Raw genomic sequence first — 12,536 nt, 5'->3', positions numbered from 1 at the left:
AATCGACTTTTGGGTAGTGTCTGAACGCCAAACGTTAATTTCGAATTGTTGCATTTGGCCCTCTGTTTTGTCGAAGTTCCAAATAACTTTGCGCATAAGCTCCAAATAAGCAAGTCGAAGTCGACTGTATCCATTGTTCCAGAGTCATAATGGATCGTGCTTGAGAAATTCTTATTCGATTTGGCTCCAAATGCTGTCTACATTATTTTTCAGTCTCAATGATTCGACGACCATATAGCTGGCCCGCATTGCGCTGGTGGCATTTGTTCCAAAGAAATAAAACACGAACTGAAATCAGTTGGATGTTTGTAACACGCCAAATTATCACAAACTGACATCAATAACATTTGCAACACAAGGAAGATATGATAATCACCGATAACAAATTGAAATATAGCTTTCAATCAATATTCAAAACAGAATTTGTTGTTGATATGAAATCACGCTACAGCAGAACTCTCAAACTGAACTTCACTTCATTTATGAAAACATGTGACAGCAGATTTGTCAAACCGACTGCCACATTTCTCTCATTGAGATTTTCATACGAAATTACCATTTAGAATCAGTCAAATCGATCGAGCCATCCTCAAGTGATGATTTTTCGCACATACTGAAGCAACAAAAGTCTTGGGATACCTCCTAATATCGTATCGAACTCCTTTTTTCCCAGTGTAGTGCATCAGCTCATGTGGCGTGGACTCAGCAAGTCGTTGGCAGCCGCCTGCAGAATTATTGAGCCCTGCTGCTTCTATAGACGTCCATAATTGCGAAAGTGTTGCCGGTGCAGCACTATGTGCACAAACTGACCTGTCGATTATGCCCCATAAATGTTCAATGGAATTCATGTTGCCGGCCGAAGCGGCCGTGCGGTTCTAGGCGCTGCAGTCTGGAACCGCGAGACCACTACGGTCGCAGGTTCGAATTCTGCCTCGGGCATGGATGTGTGTGATGTCCTTAGGTTAGTTAGGTTTAACTAGTTTCTAAGTTCTAGGGGACTAATGACCTCAGAAGTTGAGGCCCATAGTGCTCAGAGCCATTTGAACCATTTTTTTTTTTTTTTTTTTTTTTTTTTGTAATTCATGTTGGGTGAACTTTGAGGCCGAATCACTCGATAGCAAACATAACGATTTTCTGTCAATTATCGGTGAGTTCGACCGTAGGACCCAGTCCATTCCATGTAAACACAGCCCACACCATTATGCAGCTACCACCAGCTTGCACAGTACGTTGTTGACAACTTGGGTCCATGGCTTCATGGGGTCTGCGCCACATTTGAACACTACCATCAGCTCTTACCATCGGAAATCGGGACTCATATGACCAGGCCACGGTTTTTCAGTTGTCTAGGATCCACCTGGACATGGTCACAAGCCCAGGAGTGGCACTGCTGCTGACATCGTGCTGTTAGCAAAAGGGATTCGTGTCGGTCATCTGCTGCCATAGGCCATTAATATCAAATTTTGTCGCACTGTCCTAATGGATACGTTCGTCTACGTCCCACATTGATTTCTGCCGATATTTTACGCAGGGTTGCTTGTCTGTTGGCACTGAAATTTCTACACAAACGCCGCTGCTCTCGGTCGTTAAGTGGAGGCAGTCGGCGACTGTGTTGTCCGTGGTGAGAGATTACGCCTGAAATCTGGTGTTCACGGCACACTCTTGACACTGTAGCTCTTGGAATATTGTATTCCCCAACGATTTCATATATGCAATCTCTCGTGTGTCTAGCTCCAACTACCACTCCGCTTTCCAAGTCTGTTAATTCCTGTTGTATGGCCATAATCACGTTGGACGCCTTTTCACATGAATCACCTGAAAAGAAATGACAGCTCCACCATGCACTACCCTTGTGTATGTGATACTACTGTCATCTGTGTATGTGCATACGGCTATCCAATGACTTTGTCACCTCAGTGTATATAAAATTTACACACACACGCACACACACACACACACACACACACACACACACACACACACACACACACACAACCTACTTTCACTGCAAAATTCAAGACGCAGAGCAAGTGAACATCATGCAAACAATGAAACTTTGTGTGGCCGGCCGGGGTAGCCGAGCGGTTCTAGGCGCTACAGTCTGGAAGCGCGTGACCGCTACTGTCGCAGGCTCGAGTCCTGCCTCGGTCATGGATGTGTGTGATGTCCTTAGGTTAGTTAGGTTTAAGTAGTTCTAAGTTCTAGGGGACTGATGACCTCAGAAGTTAAGTCCCATAGTGCTCAAACCCATTTGAACCATTTGAAACTTTGTGTGTTAGGAAGCTCCAGTCAAACAGGCTACCGAAGCAAAAGAAAGAGAGAAAAAAAACCAGCGAGATGCACAAAAAGTAAGTACACACATTTATAAACATAGTCTATCACATTAGGCCTAAATGTTGAAAAATCACATTAACACATGTATAAACTCTTATTAATTGCAGATGACATACTGAAGGCAATAACTATATCTGTGCTACAAGTACCAAACAGACTTGTCAACATGAACATGTAATAATGCGGTCTATAAGGTATTTTTCATGTTATTATTTGGATTGGATTGGATTGTTTGGGGGAGGAGACCAGACAGCGAGGTCATCGGTCTCATCGGATTAGGGAAGGAAGCCGGCCGTGCCCTTTCAAAGGAACCATCCCGGCATTTGCCTGGAGCGATTTAGGGAAATCACGGAAAACCTAAATCAGGATGGCCGGACGCGGGATTGAACCGTCGTCCTCCCAAATGTGAGTCTGTTATTATTTCTTTCAAGACTTACAGTGATGTAAATACTATAATTTCAAAAATGGTAAATATCTTAATGCATAATTATTTGCATATTGTTCAGAAGACAATAAATAAAACACACTGAAGACGGAGAAATTTCTCCAAAACTTGTATGAGTAGTGAAACAAGAAAATTATGTTTGCTCAAGCCAGAACCATATTTCCCTACAATACTGTTCTCGGTAGCTCAGTTGGTAGAGCACTTGCCCGCGAAAGGCAAAGGTTCCGAGTTCGAGTCTCGGTCGGGCACACAGTTTTAATCTGCCAGGAAGTTTCATATCAGCGCACACTCCGTTGCAGAGTGAAAATCTCATTCTGGAAACATCGCCCAGGCTGTGGCTAAGCCATGTCTCCGCAATATCCTTTCTTTCAGGAGTGCTAGTTCTGCAAGGTTCGCAGGAGAGCTTCTGTAAAGTTTGGAAGGTGGGAGGCGAGATACTGGCAGAAGTAAAGCTGTGAGTACCGGCCGTGAGTCGTGCTTCGGTAGCTCAGTTGGTAGAGCACTTGCCTGCGAAAGGCAAAGGTCCCGAGTTCGAGTCTCGGTCGGGCACACAGTTTTAATCTGCCAGGAAGTTTCACAACAATATGGTCATCTTCCAAGTCGCTCCATTTGGCAGCTATACAGCGGTGGAGTCGTTATTCTCGACCTTGCCAGCAGCGCACAAAGGCTACAACTGGTAAGGCCTTTAACACATCGATCACATTCTTTTGAATGTTCGCTAGTGTCCCAAAATAACGTCCTTTTAAGATATTTTTCAACTTCGAGAAAAGAAAAGAGTCACATGGTCTCAGATCAGGTGAATAGGGGGCTGTGGAGCAACAGGGATGCCTTTTGAAGTCAAAAGTTCTCTGATGGAAGTGCACGTGTGACATGGGACGTTGGCGTGATGCAGCATCCACTTGTCTGCAATGTATTATCTTACTCGATTCACCCTTTCCCTGAGCCTTTCAAGGATATCTTTGTAAAACACTTGATTAGCCCACCCGGCTAGCCACGCGGCCTAACGCGCTGCTTCCCGAGCAGGAAGGTGTGCCGGTCCTCGTCACGAATCCGCCCGGTGGATTAGTGTTGAAGTCCAGTGTGCCGTCCAGCCTGTGGATGATTTTTAACGCGGTTTTCCATCTACCTCGGCGAATGCGGGCTGGTTCCCCTTATTTCGCCTTAGTTGCACTATGTAGGCGATTGCTGTGCCAACACTGTCTCCACATACGTGTACACCATCATTATTCTACCACACAAACATTTGGGGTTACACTCATCTGGTTTGAGACGTTCCTGGGGAGGGGAGTGGGGGGGGGGGGGGAGGGGGGGATGCGGGGGGGTCCACTGGGGGCCGAACTGCACAATAACCCTGGATTCGGTGTGGGGCGGTGGTGAGGTGGGTGGGCTGCTGTGGCCTGTTGTGGGGTTGTGAACCACTGAGGGCTAAGGCGGGACGAAGCCTCTGTCTCATTTCTACGTTCCCAGTTTAATACACAATACACACTAAACAATTGGTTGATGATTTGTCCTCGATGTTTGGTCTCACAACAGCATGCACACGTTCGGCGTTTTCGTCGGTTTTTGAAGTTGGAGGTCTCCCTGTCTGAGGTTCAATCTTAACGTGTTCTCAGCATTCGAAAAAGAATTTGTGCCTGCAGAAAAACTGGATAAGTAATGTTCCCCATAACCTCTTTCAACTTTTCGAAAGTCACACCCGCCGATTCCTGAAATTTAACAAAAAACTTCATGACATAATTTGCTCTACATTCCGCTGTTCCATTTTCGTGACAACAAAAACACTACTTCACTGAAGGTGCTCTCAATAATCACGTGACGGCCGTACAGAGCTGAAACTCGGTCTGAACATCTGGAAGGGATGAACACACCGATCTGTGCAAGTAGAACAACACAGCGTTGCCAGATCGCTCACGGTATTGTCAGTCACATCATTTTTCTCACACAGCTCTATGTTGTCCAGCTCTTCCCGGTACGTACTCTCTCGGAATTTTGTTAAGCTCTCCGTGATGTATAACCGGTCTCTGGTAGAGTTTGTCACTGGAGTATGTTGAGTATCTCCGTAAAGCTCCCACAGCGACGAATATCACCTCTTTTCTTTACCTTCATTGGTTGCATTAATCCAACATAGTAAGAATCCAAGCTGACGGATAGTACTCAAGGATCAGACGAAGAAGTGTTTTGAAGCCACTTTCTTTGCGGATGAGTTACATTTCCGTAAGATTCTGTGAACTTCATCCTGGCAATGCTTTTCCTGCAATTTGTTTTACGTGGTCATTCCACTTAGGTCGCTCCAAATCATTTGAATTTTGCGGTAGTCACTATGTCCATTGATCGGCCACTAACACTGTATCCCCCAGTAGTGAATTTTTTCGCGTATTTATGGGCAACACATTATATTTATTTATTCATGATGAGCTTCTAGTCCCCGCAACGTTTAATGGACGCCTTCCTGCAGTTCGATGCGGTCTTCTGGCGTTGCTGCCGATTTACAGACAACAGCATCATCTGCGAACAGCCTCACGGAGCTTCCGAAGTTAACCACGACTAAATCACTTATGTGTACTGCAAACAGTGATGGCTCTATTGTAGTTTACTGGGGTTCTCCTGAAATTTGCAGAACGCGTTTTTCACTCTGCAGCGGACTGTGTACTGATGTGAAAGTTTCCTGGGAGATGTATATTGTGTGGCGGACCGAGACTCGAAGTCGGGACCTTTGCCTTTCGCGGGCACGTGAAATTTGGAAGGTAGGAGATGAGGTACTGATGGAAGTAAAGCTCAGTCTGCAGAGCACTTGCAATCAAAAGGTTGCGAGTTCTAGTCTCGGTCCAGCGCACAGTTTTAATCTGCCAGGGCAATTTTACTCCTGAAATTATTTCTGATTTTATTCCCTTAAGAGTGACGGTTCGAGACCTGTCTGCAAGGAAGTCTTGAACCCACCATAAGTCTGATCTGCTCGGTAAGCTCGTATTTTCTTCCACTGAACGACGGTGCCGAACGGTGTCAAATGCCTTCCTGAAGCCAAGGAAAACGGCATAAACATAGGCACCGATGTCTAAGGCGCTCCTTGTCTCATGGACGAACAGAACGAGCTGAGTTTCGCAAGATCCTATGTGGAATGCATGTTGACTTTAAAGAGAAGATTTTCGTTCTCCAAATACAATGAAGGGAAATAATTCCAACATCAAGAAAGAGTCGTGTACCTGAACGAAAGTTGGTAGGCGTATTTCAAAATCTACACGAAGACGTCTACTTCAATTTCACACCAGTCGTATAAGCGTGGAACTAGTAGCACTACTATGAGGATGCAAATCAGCTTTGTTTTACATACGCGCTGTAACGGGTGTGAGCGTTAGTTACCTTTCAGATTGGACGAAGTGAGTTGATATTAGTCAAGGAAGCCTATAAGCCGACGAAGACACCATTATCAACAGCTCACTGAATTTGGACGAGGTCGAGTAATGGGTATACGAGAAACTGGATGTTCCTTCCTCGATATTGGAGAAAGACTTGGCAGGAATGTAGCCGCTGTATGTGATTGCTGGCAGCGGTGGTCATGGAAGGTAGGGCCGCATGAAGACCAGGCATTTTAAGACCACGTGGCGCTACCGGGAGGGAGGACTGACGTGTTCGGTGTATGGATGTGGCGCATCGTACTGCGTCTGCAGCAGCAACTGCAGCAACAGTTGGCACCACAGTGACACAGCGAACTTAAATAATCGGTTACTTCAAGAACAGCTCCAAAGCAGAAGCCCTGAAAAGTGCATTTCACTGACCCCAAACCATCTCCGTTTGTTACTTCAATCGTATCATGTGGGAGCTCATTGGAGGTCTGCTGGGTTTTCTGATGAAAGCTGGTTCTGCCTCAGTGCCAGTTACGGCCGTTTGTTGGTTAGAAGGAGGCCAGGTGAGCGCCTGCAACCAACCTGTCTGCAGCGTCTACACACTGGACCTATACCTGGAGTTACGGTCCAGAGTGCGATTTTATATGAGAACAGGATCACTCCGATTGCAAATTTGTACGTTAATCTGGAGTTTCGACCTGTTGTGCTGCCATTCTTGAACAGCACTGCTGTTTCTCAACAGGAAGACGCTCGCCCACATACCACTGTTTAACACAACGTGGTCTACAGGGTGTCGACATGTTAGCTTGGCTTTCTCGATCACCAGGTTTGTCTCCAGTCGAGCACATATGGGACGTCTTCGGACGACGACTCTAGCATCATCCAAAGCCAGCGTTAACCGTCCCTCTATTGACCGACCGAGGGCAAGAGGCATGGAACTTCATCCCTCAAACTGACAACCGGCACCTTACAACACAATTCGTATACGAGGGCTATTCATAAAATAGGGAACATTTTGACATTAAAAAAAAGCTAAGTATAAGAAATACATTTTATTATATACAACTGAAAGAGCGACTGACATACTACTTTTTCACATAGTCACCAAACACATTCAGGCACTTATCGTAGCGGTGGACAAGCTTTGAAAGACCTTCATCGTAACATTCTGCCGCCTGAGACTTCAGCCAGTGAGTCACGCCCGCCTGGAGTTCCGCATCGTCATCAAAGCGCTGAGTTGCAAGCCAGTTCTTCATCTTTGGAAATAAGTGTAAGTTGCTTAGTGCAAGATCGGGGCTGTAGGGCGAATGAGGGAAAATTTCCCATTTGAATGAATTAAGGAGTTCTTTAGAGCGGTTTGCCATGTGAGGTTGGGCATTGTCGTGCAAAAACAAAATTTTGGACGTCAGCTTTCCTCGGCGTTTGTTTTGAACTGCTCTTCTAAGGCAGTGCAAAGTTTGACAGTATCGGGCAGAATTTATGGTTGCTCCACGTTCGAGAAAATCAATAACAAGCACACCTTGCCTATCTCAAAACACTGTCGCCATCAACTTGCTTGCTGACAAGGTTTGCAAACATTTTCTTGGTTTTGAGGGGGACCTTGTGTGCCCTCACTCCATGGACTGTAATTCTGTCTCGCAATTGATGCGTTTGACCCAAGTCTCGTCACCGTTTACGATTCGATCCAATAATGAATCACAATGTTTTTGGTAGACCTTAGGCCTCCTGAAATGTCAACGTTGCCCCTATTAGCTGTTCTTTATGGTGCGCTGTAAGCATTTTGGGCACCCGTCGTGCACAAAATTTGTGGTAGCCTAGCTTATGAGTGACAATTTCAAACAACAAATTCCGTGACACTTGTGGAAAAGAAAGCGAAAGCTCTGTTATTGTGAAGCGACAGTTTTCACGAATCGTTTCACCAACTTTAGCGACAAGATCGTCCACTCTCCTCTTCATCATGAACGTTGGTTCGGCCATTTTTAAACCGAATAGACCATTTCTGGACGGAACATTCACTCATTACGTTGTTTCCGTACACTTCGCACACTTCACGATAAATTTCTGTAGGTTTTAGGTTTTTTGCTAACAAAAACCGTATCACAAACCGCACCTCACAACTGGTGGGACTTTCGTTGTAGCGCACATTTCAAATTCGAATATCGAAAAAACCTGACGCGCTGAGACGTTCCCACTGCCACAGTTGGATGCCGACTGAGGCGCCAAGTACGCACACACCAAAATATACGCGATCGGCGTGCGTCTAGCGGCGTCAGACGGAAACGTTCCCTACTTTCTGAATAGCCCTCGTACGTTTGCATGCTTGCATTCAACACTCTGGCGGTTCACCAAATATTAAGGTACCAGCATTTCACATTTTCAATGGCTTGTCTCATTCTTGCATCAACCTGTGAACTTAACCATTTAAATATGTTACGTACACAAATGTATTCACAAAGTAGCACTTCTCTACATTAATTATTTCTTGGTGTTAGGATTTTTTCCGTCAATGTATGTCATAACACGTTAGTATACATTATGTTCCACAGTTATACAACAGACTGATATCTGTGACATAGATCAATAATTGTGTGTATATATCATACGATCGTTTTGCGAAACAGAAATGACCAGCGCTTTCTTCCAGTCGTTCGGTACCCTATGTTGCTCCAGCCACCTACGATTAATCTAAACTACTGCTAGAGGAGCAGTAAATTATTTCCTATGATCTCTGTACAGTCGCACACAGATATCTAAAATCTTCATAATGAGTCAATTGCAGGTGACTGGGATCTGAAAACGGAAAAGATCTAATGTCCCATACACTGATGAGCTATAGCATGTTCATTTCCCATTCCAATGCAGGCGTAAGTGTTTGGAATACACCGTTCAACACACATCGTTAAACAGTGGGATCCGCATCAAACGACCACGGCATGTACCGATGGTGAGCCAACGACACTGGCGGTTGGCGACAGCAGTGAGCATAATATTATCGAGAATTCATCGTGGATGAATGGAGTCACGTCGTTAAGTCGGATGAAAGACTTATCTTGGTTCAAGAGGTTTATGGTTGTGCCCAGACTCAGCGACATCCAGCCGAAGAGATGCTCGAAACATGTACTGTGGCATGGACACCGTTCGTCTTATGGAGTACAATCACTTCTACTCCCAAGGGATCTATGGAAGTAATCGAACTCACGATGACAACTGTGAATTGCATGATCATTGTGGTGGACTACTTGCACCCCTTCATGTTTGGTTTCTTCCCCGATAGCGATGGCATCTTCCAGCTAGATAACTGTCTGTCCTACAAAGTCCGAATCGTACTACAGTTGTTGGCGGAGAGTGTCAGTGATACTCACGATGATGTCACGGCCACAAAATTCTCTTAATCTGAACCAGATGGATCACATCTGAGACCCCAAAACATCGACCTGTAATGTACCTAAAGTGCATTTCATGGGCGTAGGCATCTTGTCATACACCTCCGGAATCCTACCAACGACTTCTCGAATACATGCCACTCAGAATCGCGGTTCTATAGCGTTCCAAATGTGCACTAATGCGCTATTAAGCTGTTGATCCTTGTGTTCTGGCTCTTCAGTGAACAATGTACTACTGAACGGTTCAAACGGTCACATGGTCAGCCGGTCACATGATCACAGTTGCAGGTTACGTATCTAACAGCTCTCAAGGGAAAATGGTTGATTTTCAGTACTTCACATAATTATTAATTTAGTTTAAAAACCTAAAATAATGTTATAATCTACCAATTAAGAGGTATAATCTTACGTTAAAGTATTAAAGTTAGAAGTTGTGTATATCTTTTGAGGCAGCATAGCTTCAAGGTGCGCAAATTACCCACATTATTTTCATCCATTAACGACTACTAACAAATTTAAGACATAATTTCAAACTTTTCGAAACTTTTTGTCGCTGACACCCCCACAAAATAATGAAAGAAAAAAGTTTGTCGCATACTACTGTAACCTTCCAACAGAAAAATTCCGTAACCTCCCAACAGTAAAAACAATATAATTATTTATTTCATTCACATTCAGCGTAACCTTCCAACAGTTTATTATTCCGTAACCTAGGAATAATAAAAATGTGACTCACTTATAACCTTTCAATAATTGACTGTGAATTTAAACTGGTAAATTTTGGACGTCAGCAGTGCTGCGTCATGGCTCTGAAAGATCATTCTGAATAAATTGAAAATTCTTACCTCAATAAGGTCGCCAGGTAACGCATATATATCTGCTCCTGTAAGAAATTTTTCTGCCACAGCCGAGTGCAATGTTGGCAGATAGATTTGTCATGTATAAAAAGAAACAACCGAATTTTCTTTTCAATAATCGGGATGACCAAGGATTGGAGAAATTAGTAAATTCTTTAAATTGAAATGAATGATTGTCAAAAGTTACTTTTTATGAGAAAGATTATTATTAAGTGATTTTTTTTAAACTTTTACATGGGACTTGATATAACAATACTACATATGCGCGAGGCTGCTTTTACCTTATATTATATCGCTCAGGCTCCGCCATCGCTCCGCACGACTGGTCCAGCCAACTCCATACATCAGACTGCTAGCAACTATTTACTCCTACTGCTGCACAGTTCCTACTGCATGCAACACTGCTCTTTGGTCTGAGATTCTCTTATAGCTTACATATCGCAGGCAGAGCGAGCAATCCATCGAAATTACATCTGCTCCAGTGCGCTAGCAACAAATTCCTTAATCATGGAACTCTTACATAACCCTCCACTGGGGGGGGGGGGGGGGGGGGGGGGGAGGGGCAAAAATTTGGCAGCGATGGTGAGTCAATTGGACTTGCCATGAGCAACAAATTTTTCTATAATCCGTTTAGTTACTAAGTCTACAGTCACGGAGTATATACAGTATTGATAAGTGCAGGACATATTAAGAAATGAAATAGAGTACACACGCACTGAGTTCAGAACATATTAAGAAATGACAAAATGTATACGCAATGAGTACAAAATATATTAACAAATGACATAAAGTGCACACGCACTGTATAAGTCTTTAGCATCTTTTACAAGAACTGAATACATTAAGAAGCAAATTAAAAGTGCACACACCTTGTAAAAGTCTTTAGCATTTTACAAGAACTGAATACATTAAGAAATGAAATAAAGTGCACACACACTGTAAAAGTCTTTAGCATATTTAGGACAACTGTTCATATTAACAAATGAAATGATGTGCACATGCACTGTATAAGTTTTTAGCATTTTTTGTACAAGAACTGAATACATTAGCAAATAGGATAGTATCATGGTTGTAGCACAGTGGGTTGCACGTAGTTGCACTGAAAGTCCATATCTTTCTACAGAAGCCCAACACCAAGTGAGACAATCTGAAGTTCTGTTCCCTAAAGTATTTATCAGTGTAGCCAAGACACTGAAATGTTGTATTAATATTGTATGTTATCATTTTGGTAGTACATTAGGTACACCAAACAGTAGGACCATAATAACATCTCCTTTGGTCAGAGTGGTGGACAGCTTGATATGTCAACACCACATTCTTGTAGAATCGATACTCTTACATCAACATAGAATTAGTGCAAAAACCAAATATAGAGCTCCATGATCATGAGGATGGACAGGACATACGGATATTGCAGTAATTGCTGGTAATTAGGTCAGAAGGTGAAGGACATTAAGTCTTATGCTAGTCATCATTCAGAATTACACTAGTGTATCAACCGATTTGAGTAATTATTGGCACTCATTGGCTAGTTACTAAACATTTCTATGTATGTATGGAGTATGGAGTAATAAGTTATCTTATTACAGTAATTATTGGCATAGTATTTATGCATAAGTCATCTCATTACAGTAATCATTGGCATAGCATTTATAGAGTATAACAAAACATCATTCATAACTCATCTCATTACAGTAATTATTGGCATCATGTCATCTCATTACCATAATCATTGGCATAGCATTTATGCATTAGTCATCTCATTACAGTAATCAGTGGCATAGCATTTATAGAGGATAACAAAATATTATTTACAGGAATTATTGGCATAGCATTTATGCATAAGTCATCTCATCATAATAATCATTGGCCTACCATTTATGCAGTATTACAAAACATCATTCATAACCCACCTCATTACAGTAATTATTGGCATCATGTCATCTCATTACAGTAATCATTAGCATTCAGTTATGCGTAAGTCATCTCATTACAGTGATCATTGGTATAGCATTTACACAGTATTACAAAACATCATTCAGTATTATTCAGAAGTCATCATTCAAAACTAGAGTTACTGCATATAGCATCAAGCTGCTAGTGTTCATATATGATATCACATATTTAAAATGTAAGACATTGTATCTATTACTCAGGGTCTGTAGTCCAATAATAC

At 42.9% G+C, this 12,536-nt stretch overlaps 1 pseudogene; it reads right to left on the bottom strand.

The window, feature by feature from the left end:
- Nucleotides 1-12,536, bottom strand: part of LOC124591264 — a 65,606-nt pseudogene that overhangs the window by 43,785 nt on the left and 9,285 nt on the right.

The sequence above is a fragment of the Schistocerca americana genome, chromosome 1 (assembly GCF_021461395.2).
Source record: "Schistocerca americana isolate TAMUIC-IGC-003095 chromosome 1, iqSchAmer2.1, whole genome shotgun sequence".
NCBI classification, from domain to species: Eukaryota; Metazoa; Arthropoda; class Insecta; order Orthoptera; family Acrididae; genus Schistocerca; species Schistocerca americana.
This window is presented reverse-complemented; position numbering and strand designations above follow the sequence as displayed.